Here is a 13451-nt window from a genome sequence, read left to right as displayed (position 1 = left end):
TTGGGTACAATCATCCCTCCATGCCTAGAGTGAGGTGGCTTCCTCTAGGCATGTATTTATATTAATTTCAAAAAGGGACTGCTTATAAAAATGAGGCTATTTACATCCCACTTTGGGGATAAAGGATTTTATTGAAGTAACTAAAAACCCTAAGTCTTATTGGATTATTCATGTCCTGCTATATTCTATTAGCCACCTATCCATGACTCAGCTACCTTGACCTGCTACATCACGCACACATGACCATAAATGTTAGTGTCAACTTTTCAGAATCCATTCCATAACATACCCTAGGGTAACAAAAGAAACTGCCCCCAGTTGTTCATAACAATAGAAAATAAATATGTGGTGGGTCAGTTCCACATGTAAATATCACGGAGAGTCCAACCTCATCAGGCGTAGAAACTCTAACACACATGTAGGTAACAACAACAATTTCCAGATTACTTGCATAGCGGAGAGACCTTAGACGTAGGATCTCTAACATGTGTTTGAATCAATTCCATAAAAACCAACCAATGTACCAATCAAGTCCACTCATTGTATTCCATTTCATGTAGTCACAATCAAACCATTCCACCAAATTTAATGCTATGCATTGCCTAATGGCGCCTCGTCAAACCTAAATGCATTACTGTGATTGTGGTATGAAGAAATCAAGTGCTGGTACATGGGACTTAAAGTGGCTGTAGAAAGCCATTGACATTCTTCAACAAAAGGATGCTTATATTTAACAAGATATCTATGATATTGTGTACCGGTGCATGTAGTAGTGAAATCACAATCAATAATTGATCCTGGAAGTTATAATTCTTCATCATCTTTGAGTAAGGGTGGGTCTTCAAAAAAAGGTGCAGTAGGTGGGGTACCTTTAAATTTTCACAACAAACTACCATGAAAGGAGTTATGTATGCGCCAGTGATGTGGAATGTCAATCCTGTATGCATGGGGGTTAATGATTTTTGGTGATCTTGATGGGACCATAAAAGCGAGGGTCTTGACCTTGGGGTGCTTTTCAATGCTCTTCAAATGACGCAACCAAACATAATCATTTAAAGTGAACTCAATGAACTTACACTTTTTGTTTGCTTGTGCAGTGTAGCATGCTTGGGCTTTTTGAATAGTTGTGAAGAATTCTTGCAAAATGCGAACGTGATCTTGTGCAAGGGTGTTAGCTGTAGGAACATTACTAGTGATGGTGATTATAGGGACATGAAACTTCTTACCATAGACAATCTCGAAGGGAGCTTTGTTAGTGGCAGAGTGGAGAGTGTTGTAAGAAAATTGGAGGAGAGGAAGGTGTTGGTCCCAGTTTGTTGCATTGTCTATTGTGTAGGCCCTAAGGAGGTCAAGGGTAATACTATTTGTAGTTTTGCTCTGGCCATTACTTTCAGGGTGGAAAGAATATGTGAAGTCCATTTTGGAGCCTAGATTAGTGCACAGTGTAGACCAAAAATGATGGCAAAATTGACCATCACAATTAGAAATTAATACTTTAGGAAAACCACGGTGAGGAAAAATGAGATTCAAAAACATTTTTGCAGCTTGAGGTGCAATTAGAGTCTTCTTATGGGGAATAAAATATGCTTGCTTGCTAAACCTATCTACTACAGTCCATATCATATCAATGTGCAAAGAGGTGGGTGGAAAACTTGTGATAAAATCCATGAAAATCTCTTCCCAAGGGCCCTTTGAAATAGGCACTGGCATAAGAAGTCCATTAGTTTTACCATGGTGTCTCTTAAGACGTTGACAAACAATGTAGTGTGAGACAAATTGTGCAACATCGTGCTTCATGTTAGGTCAAAAGAAATAGTCAGTGCAAGCAGATAGAGTGCTTTAATACCATGGTGACCCATATACTTTGGTGCATGCATTTTATGAATAGCAAGTTCTCTAAAGTGTGCAGTGACACAAAGCTTTTGACGATAAAAGACAAAATTATTTGCAAAAGAATAGTCACCGACAAGCAAGTAATTATTGGCAACTAAATTAGACCAGTCATGTGAAAAATCCATATTTGTTTCATAAGCAGGAATCGTAGCATCAAAAGATTGAATTTCAGCAACAGAACGATGATTAAGATACACCGCTTGAATGTGAGCAAACATGTAAGAGTGAAGGTGAGAGGGTGGCGCATCATCTACTGGCCTATAACTAAGGGCGTTAGCTACAACATTGGATTTTCCAGGTTGGTATTGTATCAATGGGTGAAAGTTTTGAATAAAACCAGCCCATTAATGTGTCTATCGAAGATAGTAGATTGAGAGAGGAGGTGCTCGATAGCCTGCTAGTCAGTTTTAATGAGAACGTCGGAGCCCATAAGATAATGTCTCTAGATATCTAATGCATGAACTACTGCAAGGAGTTCCTTATCATATACACTGTAGTTGGCTTCACTAGGCTTAAGCTTCCTAGTCTCATATGCAATGGGGTGGTCATTTTGCATTAACACAATACCTATTCCAGAGCCACTAGCATCAGTAAGTACAACAAAGAAAGGTTATGGAAAATCAGGAAATTGCAAAACAGGTGCATGTGTGAGAAAATACTTGAGTGTGTCGAATGATTTTTGTTGACTTTCACCCCAGGAGAAAGGGGTAAGCTTACGTGTAAGAAAGGTGAGAGGGAGTGCAATGTGAGAGTAATTATTTACAAATTTGTGGTAAAAGCCAGAGAGACTTGAAATGATAAAACTTCGTGTACGGTCTTGGGGATTGGCCAATTTTGGATAGTCTCTATCTTCTTGGGGTCGGAGTGAATACCATCACTAAAGATGATGTGACCTAAGTACTCTATTGTTGTCTGAAAGAAGTGACTCTTATTAGGGTTAGCATAGAGATCATGGTCACGTAAAATCACAAAGACAGTTTGCAAATGTTGTTCATGTTCAGTTTGTGATTTACTGAAAATCAAAATATCATAAAAAAAGACAATAACAAAACATTGGTGCTCCAAAAAGATTTTGTTCATCATGCAAGAGAATGTTCTTGGTGCATTTGTGAGGCAAAAGGCAAGTACAATAAATTCATAGTGCCCAAATTGTGTGCGAAATGCGGTTTTAAAAATATCCTATGGGTGCATACGATTGATGATACCCAGACTTGAGGTCTATCTTGCTAAACACAGAAGCACCTTTTAATTTATCTAGGAGTTCATCTACATAGGGAATACGGTAGTGGTTCTTCACAGTGACCTTGTTGAGAGCCCTATAGTCATGCACATCCTAAATGTTTTATCTTTTTTTTTTGGATAAGTAGGACGTGAGCGCCAAAAGGAGAGGAGCTAGGTCAAATAAGTCCTTTTTCTAGGAGGTCAGAGACTTGGCGTTGGATTTCATGTTGGTGCATGGGGCTGTGATGATACGGTGCACGGTGCGGTGATTGACTGTCAGGGATGATTTCTATTGTGTGGTCTATGTTGCCTTGAGAGAGAGGTAAGTGATGTGGATAATCGTGAGAAGAACTATTACCATATGCATGCAAAAACTATTGCTAGTGAGGAGAGAGAGGGGCTTGCTACTCTTCCTCAACCTGTGGGACATATACCATGTATATGTTGGCTTCTTTACTAAGTGCACGTTTAACTTGAGTGTGTGAAAGGAGTGGGTGCGTCTCAAGTTTGGGGTTGCCTTTGAGAGTGATGTGTTGACCGTTAAAAGTGAAGTACATCATGTTGCATCGTGTAGTCAATGTGGGGGTTATGCTCATGACAAAAAGGCGTACCTATAATTACATCGGCGGACTTGGTGCAACGAGAAAATTACGTTTTTGGGTGTATGCACCTAAAGTGATTTCAAAGTCATTAACCATGTAAATATCATTAAAGCGTGTATCTTGGAATGCACTCTTGACTTTAAAGGGTGATTTTATTTTTATTTAAATGTAGTTTGTGTGCAAGACATTAATAAATAAAATCATGTGTACTATCGTCATCGTGCAAAAGAGAAACTGTTGTATCATGTATAGAAGCATTCATTCGCAACAAAGAGTGTATAGTAATAGGAGTACCTGTTGATTCGGCAGAGTTGAGATCAACATGTGAGAGATCTGTAGTCGAGCCATGGTAGAGTTCCATATTCGTGTCAAGAGTGTGATTCTGAGCCACTTGATTGGGACGTTGGCTGTTGAGAGGGCAATTGTCTATGACATGGCCAATCCTGTGGGCAGCGATGACACACTACGTGAGAACGATGGTGTGTGGGAGGTGCAGTGGTGGGTGTAGTCGGTGGAGATGCGAAATTATGAGGTGGCTGCCCAAATGTAGGGCGTTGTGGACCAGAGTTAAAGACAGTGCGTGGATGTGGTGTATTACGAGGATCAAGCAAAGCACGTGTAGGTGTGAAACTGCAAATGCGTGGTGTTTGATAATTATTGGGGTTATACCTATGATTATTGCTGCAACGTGATAAATTGTTGAAAGGAGGTGGTTGGTGCCACGGTGGATTAGCTTGTAGCATATGCGTGATCGAATTGATCTTCTTTTTAGCATCATGTGCATAATAAACTGCCTTGTAGAGAGTGGCGGGCTTCAAAGAATGGAGCTTGGCTTGAATACCACATTGAAGTCCATCTTCATACTTGATTTGAAGCGTATCTTTGGGAACATTCTCCATCATGCGCAGGAGCAAGAGGCATTGCCAAAATTGGTTAGTGTACCGGCTCACTATCTCGCCTTCGATCCAAGAGAAAGCGGACCAGGCATGTCGAGCCTGCAAGTGGAATTGGGCTAGGAGAAAGTTGTGCTTGATTTGGTATTGAAATTCTAGCCAAGTAGATGGGTGTTGAGCACTGTTGCATATGACATTCCACCAAAGCAAAGTCTTACCGGTCATGTGCTTCGTGGCACACTTAATTTTGTCCTTCTTGGAGAAGGATTTGTTAACAAAGTAATCATTAAATTGACTAAGCCAAGAGAGGACTACGTTACCAATTTTGGGGCCATCATGGCGGGAAAAAGTGAAGGCATGACGATTGATTTTCTATTCTTTAAGAGTGGCTTGGTTGTCAAAAGTGGCCTTGAGGATTTTGGCAAGTCTCTTGTCACTCAGCTCTGTGTTGCGGTTGCGTTTTTCACGTTCAACAAGTTGATGTTGGAGCTCTTGGACATCTTGTTGGAGAAGCTCGATCTGTTGGTCGGTAGAAAGTGGGTCAAGGAGAAGAGAATCATCGATCGGCATGATGCAGCACGTCAAATGTGTGTGATGGTATCCACAATGTTGTATGCGTATGCAATGCGAGGCAAATTTTCTCCGTCTTTGAGAAGCGTCGATGCAGTCGAGTTATTTCAAGTTGCAGTGATGAAGCGCGATGGGGTTGCGGCTTCTCCAAATGGCGTCACTGGGTTGTGTTGCTTCGTCAATGGTGTCGGTTGGTGTCGCAAAGGAAGGTGTGCAGAAGAGAAGGCAAAGAAAACATTCAAAAAGAAAAATGTGCATGTGTGTGGAATTGTGAAGGATGTGTGTGTGTAGAAATCCTTAAGGGTTTTGTATTTGGGAGTTTCTTCTTCTGGTGGGGAAATTCTTCACGTGCACGTCGTACTGCAGGGCTTCTAAGGGTGTGTGTGTGTGTGTGTGTGTGTGTAGGAGCCAAGCACTACAACACTCTACATGCTTTTCGACGCGCAACATTTCGACTCGACGTACCTTTCCACGTGCATTTTGACGGGCATACCTCGTGTCAATATACGCGTCGATACGTATGTGGCAATACACGTGGCAATATCTGTCGAAAAGCGCATATTTCCACGTGTATATCGACGAAAAAAAATTTGGGGAAAAAAACCCTGCCTGTGCGCAAGCGGTCATTTTTGCCTGCGAGCGCGTGCACAGATCTAGCCCCTTGGAAACCTGCAGTGCAGGTATTGTTCTCCCCCCCCCAATCTCCCTTTCTCTCTCTCTCTCTCTCTCTCTCTCTCTCTCTCTCTCTCAAGCTACATTGTTGTGTGTGTATGTGTAGGAAAGAGAGAGAGAGAGAGAGAGAGAGAGAGAGAGAGAGAGAGAGAGAGGGAAGTAGAGAGAGAGAGAGAAATAGAGAGTGCTATATATATATATATATATATATATATATATATATATAGAGAGAGAGAGAGAGAGAGAGAGAGAGAGAGAGAGAGAGAGAGAGAGAGAGAGAGAGAGAGAGAACTAACTAGAGATAGCTACAGAGATGGATAGAGAGAGAGAGAGAGAGAGCCAGAGATAGAGGTAGAGAAAGAGAGAGAGAGAGAACTCACTAGAGATAGCTACGGAGATGGATAGAGAGAGAGAGAGAGAGAGTAGCAGATAGAGAAAGTAGTGGTGAAAGAGTTAGCTTGGCTGACCAATTCTGTGAAAAGGACAGAAACTATCTCTCTATCTCTCTCTCTCCCTCTAGAAGAAACTATGGAACTAAAAGAGGCAAAGGGGTTTTGCCCGCTACATGCATTGTCATGTACACCTGGGTGTGCACGTATGTGTCAACCCATATAGGATTTGACCAATAGAGACGAGATTTGGACTCGGTGGTCCTGATCTCCATACACCTGGACCGAGGTGTGCGGAGATCGGGCAAGGCTAGAGAATGCGAGGTAGTTTACATTGTGAGGAGTATATATATTGAGACAACATTCATAATCATTGTAGATGGCAATGTCATCAACTAACATGGAGGAAAAGATTGCATGCTCGTGCACGCTCTGCAAGTATCAAATCATGCGCAAGCGTAGGATATGTAATGAGCATGTGCACAAGTACGGAGAGTTTGCCAGACAAACCGTACAGAATCTACGATACGACTCCTATGGAACGGGCATTGATTTTTGCGACATAACACCTACATGTGAGAGAGAGAGAGAAAAAGGATTATGCATGAAGGTCCAACCAATCCAGAGCCAAGGATGGAAGCAGAGGAGGGCTTACAGACACAAGACGACGGCATGGAGGAGATGTTGGATGCCTTCTTCCAGCCAAGCGAGGAGAACGCTAACGAAGCAGCACCAGAAAACGTGCGCCTATCTCTTGAAGACATGTTGAGAAAGTTGGCACGACAACCAATCTATGAAGGCGCCAAAATATCGTACTTGTCTGTCGTTTTTGAATCTGCAGTCTGTATACGGGTGGTCAGATGCAAGCATCACTGCTTTGTTTAGGTACGTAACTTACAAAAGGGATTTTCCGATTGCAACGATGACGTGCTTGGGGAGGTTTTAATTTAATGTGGCTTAAACAGGTTGTTGCGCGAGCAACTATTCCCGCTGGCAATGAAATGCCCCCCTCCAGGCCAGACGCAAAGCGACTATTGACCTCAGTTGGCTTGGACTACAACAAGATTCATGCATGTCCAAATGATTGCATTCTTTTTTGCAATGAATTCGCAGATTGTCTGTCATGTCCTACGTGCGGAGCAATGCGCTACAAACAAGATGCGGTTGGCGAGTCAGTGCCAGCTAAAGTGTTGCGGCATTTCCCTATTATTTCGAGGATAAAAAGCATGTTTCGTTGTGGTTCCATTGCAAAGTTGATGCGGTGGCATTCTAGGAATAGATCCAGTGATGCAACATTTAGGGTGCCCGTTGATTCAAAGGCTTGGAGGCACATTGAAGATACCTGACCACATTTTAAGAGTGAACCACACAATTTGCGTTTGGGCATGGCAATGGATGGAGTCAATCCATTTGGCTTGAGAAGCTCGTCATGGAGCACTCGGCCAGTGTGCCTTGTCAATTACAACCTCCCGCCGTGGCTTGCCATCAAGAAGGGTCATTTGATATTAGGCTTGATTGTGCCTGGAAAGTTCAAGGCAAAAAACGTGGATGTTTATCTCGCACCACTAGTTGATGAGCTCTAGGAGTTATGGCATGGGATCGACATAGCAGATACGGTTGAACCAGCAGGACAACAACATTCAAGGATCCATGGACTTCTTATGTGGACTATGCATGATTGGCCAGGATACGGTGAAGCTTCTGGTAATGGTGGATGATTTAAAAATTCTTGTTATTCGCAAGCACTTTGTGTAGTACTGAATCATGCTTTAATATATGCAGGGCTTACAACTTCGGGATACAATGCATGTCCAATTTACAGGCCGTCTTTGGATGTGCGTTATTCTGCCTCACTTTGAAAGACAATTTATCAAGGCCACCATCGTTATCTTCCAGATAGCTATCACTTGCGCGAAGGTCAGCTTGGTCGCGTGGAATGTCGTCCTATGCATGTACAAGAGTGGCGTCGCCGATGGGAGAAACATGACGGGCAACAAGTTCTAGGAATGAAGCGTTTGTCTATTCTCCATATGTTACCATTCTGGGGTGATCTACTAATTAACCATTTGTTGGATCCAATGCATATATTCAAGAATGTGGGAGAGCTCCTCTAGAAGACAATCATAGGAATGAAAGACAATCGAGCTTCACGAGATGATTTTCAGTCAGTTGGAAAGATGCTAGACATGTGGCCTTTCACCAATGCAGCGAGCCAAACAAAGCTTCCAAGAGCACCATAATTATTGCTAAAAAGCGAGAAACGACAAGTCAAAAGGGTGATTCCAGAGTTCAGGACGCCAACAGGATGCATGCGGTGTCTCAAGACAGCATTCATCCATGACGATCAACAGTCAAGACTGAAATCGCACGACTGGCATAAGTTCTAGTTCTTCCAATTGCGATCAAGGGGTGTTTAACGGAGGAAGTGTGGTCCTGTATATACAAGATTTTAGAGCTAGTGCGGTGGATCTCTTCCAAGGAGATACGAGAGGAATCCATTGCAATCGCAAGGGCTAACTCCATTGAGACAGTTTGCATGATTGAGAAGTATCTACCCACGAGCTACCTAACTATCCAAATGCACTTGCTCATCCATATAGTAGATGAGGTTGCAGTGGCAGGTACAGTCCACAGCCGTTGGATGTTCTTTCTAGAATGGTTCATGAAAACACTTAAGGGTTTTGTTCGCCAAAAAGCACGTCCAGAGAGGAGCATGGCAGAAGGATGGCTAGTGCAAGAGTCTCTTGTCTTGACGATTGAATTTCTATCCGTTTCTGACTTAGAAATGTCTTGACTATGGACATCTTAACGGTAGGTGATCAGATAGGTATTGTGAAGTTACCACCTTATATCATTTTTTAATACATATAGTTAACATTGTTGTGTGGTTATGTATGCAAACCTCAATGAACATCCAACGGGTGAACATGACTAATCTTGTATAGATAAAGTGTACACATCCCAAAAAAAATCAATAGCTTCAAACAAAGAATAAACATAAACGCTTCAAATGCCACACTTGCAATAGGTCCAAATTCAACGAATACATAAGTATCATCCCACAACATAATCATGCTAAAAATTATAACTAGTCCAAGTTTTTGTTAAAAGATAGTTAATGAGTGCTCTTGGAAAATTACCCCGCGGATTTCCTAGTACTAATAAGAGGACGTCACTTGCTTGCACCAAATGCACATTATTTATGCCTATATATGGGATCATGCTTTGTATAATGCACCTTCTTTCCCTTGTATGGCTCCCTCCCTTATACTCGTGGTACCATACAATAATCGTTAGTGAATCCCTCGAGAAACATTACAAGCATGAAATGCTATTTAAAACCTAAATATTGGTAGGCATGTCAATATTAGTCTTTACACTCTTGATGCTTAGTGAATACTCTTATCAAGGAAATGTCTTCACAAGAAGGATTAAAGTTAGCTACTTAGGTACACATTGGCATATATATCCCATTATAACATGCCATCTCAAAATTTTACAATCAAATGGACAACACCCATTTAAACTATGCTGGCAAGAACCTTGCACTATTAAAAAAAAAAAACCTCGCCTTGATGACATCAAAAGACATAACCAAGAGACCAAACTTAACCTAAGAAAACTCTAGAGTGGATTCATAATAACAACATGAAGACCGTCAAAAGATCCGTGAATAAGGAGCAAGAAAGCAAGAGTAAGTTGAGCTCATGAAAATGCATCAAATATTGATAAAGGGGGGAAATGGGACCTCTCACAAAAATGCAAGTTGTAAAACTAAGCAAAATGGCACAAAAATGAACACTTGATCCTTATCTTGGGAGAAAATGTCCATTCTTTGTAATGAAAATGGCCTAAGAATTTTGAGAATATCGGAATTAACAAAATTAGAGTGAGCATTTTCATGAGACTACTTTGAGAACATAGAGGTGAACTTAATTGGCGATGGTAACATAACCATTATACTTAATTAACTTAGCATGAACAATAATTTTACAAGAGAGAGAGTTAGAAAACTTGACAACAATTGAGGACTGGATTTATGTGGAGCGGGTCCCCCCTCCAATAGGCTTTTGTATTATAGATTCTCCCATCAAGAGAAACTTGGTACAATATAATCTTTGTGTTCCTTGTGGCCTAGGTGATGCAATGAAGATGGAAATCTTCATGCATCACGAGCATACCATAATCTTGTAAAAGCGTTAACCATCCCCGGCCTCAGTCCCAAGGCCTCAAACACCTTCAAAGGTGGAGAGGACTAGCGGGGAATGAGGGTAGGGAAGAAGAAACATTCATAGGAGAAAGGAATAGTTACTCACTTATCATCACTCTTCTTGCTTAGCATAGCATAATAGCATAGTAATGAAGATGAAGAAGATGGAAAGCTTAAGCATCAAAGCATAGCTCTTGGTTGGATTTTCATTCCATAGCCAAGAGTGTTGGTGTAGGCTCTCAACTTCTCAACAAGCTTGGAGAAGGAGATGGAACTCTTGCACTTTGCACCTCACACAATGAGAGAGAGAGAGAGAGAGAGAGAGAGAGAGAGAGTGCGCGCGCACGTGTGTGGGAGAGTATATCTTGCAAGCACATCCCCTCCTTGCTTGGGTCGACCCCCTCTTCTAGCTCATGGTGGAAGCTCATTGGATCCCTTCAAGCCTAGCCAATCACATGCAGAGTGCATATCAAGCAACCATGCTAGCATTGGGACAAGTGTTCCCCTTTTCCCTTTGAGAGAGAGGACTTGATAAATGCATACACAATTAATTAAATTAGCTAAAAATTATCATTGGACCCCTTGAGAGGCCAACCAATAGGCTTTTGGTACACCATGAGGGCAACATGGAGAGGAACTTGACAAGTGTCTTTGTTGCTTCTTTAGCCCAATCTTACCTTGTGTGAAGGTGTGTGTGTTTTCTCTCATGCTCCTACAATGAGGGCTTGCCCCCCCTTGAGTAGGGATTTTGTTGACTTTTGGGAACACCTTGAACTCCTTAATCACCTTATTCATGGAGCACCTTAGCACTTTCGTCATTAAGCAGCTCAAGCACCTTAGTCAGCAAGCAACAAGCACCTCAAGAACCTTAGTCAGCAAGCACGATAAGCACCTCAAGCTTGGGCCGAGTTCCCACATCAAGCACAGTCCTAGTTTGCCTAAAGTTAAAGTACTTTTAGCACTAACCTTTGGAGGTCTTTAATGAAGCTAACCCAAAGGTCTTTAAGCTCCATTAGCTATCCTTGCTCTTTGATATACCATCTCTCATTTGGACCCCTTTAATCTTGGCCCCGTGTTGAGATAGATCCATAAGCACATGTCTATATTCTAACCCTTGTTCTTGTTTATTCTCCCACATTAAATGATCAATTTAATATGAAAAAATCATTTGGGTTGGTTATATATTAGATTTTATGACATTCCTCATAATCAAATGGTTGTAAGTAACAAACTTGAAAGGGTACATTGTGCTCTAAAAGGAGATTGAGAGAGAAAAATGGTTAAATTAAGGCCTTGAATGAATGATCTAGATGTATTTTGAAGGACTCAAAACATGTTTTTGGATTCATTGCATAACTCCATATCCATAGAACGATTTTGTTGTAATAGGCTCTATGTATGCATCACGTTTGTGCATGATTTAAAAACTTAAAAACTATTTAAGGTATCAACGATCAATGTTATGAAATAAATAAACTAGGACTTGCATAGTATTTATGTGAAAATATGTAGCAAAAATAATATTTTTTGAAGACATTGAAGTGTCCATTACTAGACACTGTAAACACCATAATTTGTTTCTTTAACTTTGCATGAATCCATATCCATGAATTTTATGAGTTGTTCACAATTAAGGACTCAATGTTGAAGTGTTTGGAAGAAATCAACGAGAAATTGAGGATGTCCTTGTGTGAACAAAAACAAGGTGAAGGGCCATCTTGGTGTTCTCAACCCACCCCCCTCTCCCAAACAAAGGATCCATATAAGCAAAAATGTAATATTTACGTAATTACATGAAATTTTGTGTGATCACAAGGACTTATTAACATATGAACATCATCACACTTAACATAATCACAAGCAAGTCAGTTGAGGGCAACCTGATAACCCACAAAAAGCACGACAAACTTCTTCATTTGTCCCGCGGGCCCATCGAGAAAATGTAAAAGCGCCCCGATGGGCCCGTAACTAAATATATAGACGTAAATATGGCGTTCCCTCATGGTGACTTGGAGGAGGAAATTCACACGCTTCAGCCAAAGAAGTATGAAGTAAAGGGTAAGGAAATTCTTTTTGCAGATTAAAGAAGAGCTTGTATGGTCTAAAGCAAGCATCAAAACAATGGTACTTGAAGTTTAATCAATGGATGCTAGATCACATATGCAACTCAGATCACTGTGTCTACACAAAGAATTTGGGAGATGGAAAGTTCATTATCCTAATGTTGTATGATTATGGCATGCTGATTGCAAGTGCTAACATGCAGGATATCAAAGACCTAAAAAAGGATCTGTTTAAATCTTTTTTAATAAAACATGTAGGAGCTGCAAAGCGGATACTTGGAATGAAGATATCAAGGAACACGAAGAAGAAGAAAATAAAGCTATATAAAGAGGAATACATCAATAAGGTACTAGAAAGGTTTGCAATGCAAGATGCAAAATTGGTTTCCACACCTTTGGCTAGTCACGTCAAACTAACCAAGGATATGTGTCCAAAGACATAAGAGGAGATAGCCTATATGTCTAAAGTTTCATATGTTGCAGCGGTAAGTTCTTTAATGTATACTATGGTCTGGACAAGGCCAGACATTGCACATGCAGTGGGACTTGTGAGTAGATTCATGGACAATCCATGTAAAGAGCATTGGCAAGCTGTGAAGTGGATACTTGTGTATCTAAAATGGACAACAACAAATGCTTTGTATTTTAAAGGCACTGATAATTTCTTGCGAGGGTATGCTGATGCAAATATGGAAGGTGATAAAGATACTCAAAGGAGAACTACTGGCTATGTCTTCACAGTTGGAGGCACAACAGTAAGTTGGGCGTCAAAACTACAAAACGTGGTCTCACTATCTACCACGGAAGTAGAATATGTAGTAATGACGGAGGCAAGCAAAGAAATTTGTGTGGCTTCATAGATTCTTGGAGGAGCTTGAATACAAGCAAGATAATTGTGTTTTGTACAATGACAATCAAATCAGCATTCATCTTGCAAA

The sequence above is a fragment of the Adiantum capillus-veneris genome, chromosome 24, assembly GCF_014529385.1.
Source record: "Adiantum capillus-veneris isolate H3 chromosome 24, ASM1452938v2, whole genome shotgun sequence".
NCBI classification, from domain to species: Eukaryota; Viridiplantae; Streptophyta; class Polypodiopsida; order Polypodiales; family Pteridaceae; genus Adiantum; species Adiantum capillus-veneris.
This window is presented reverse-complemented; position numbering follows the sequence as displayed.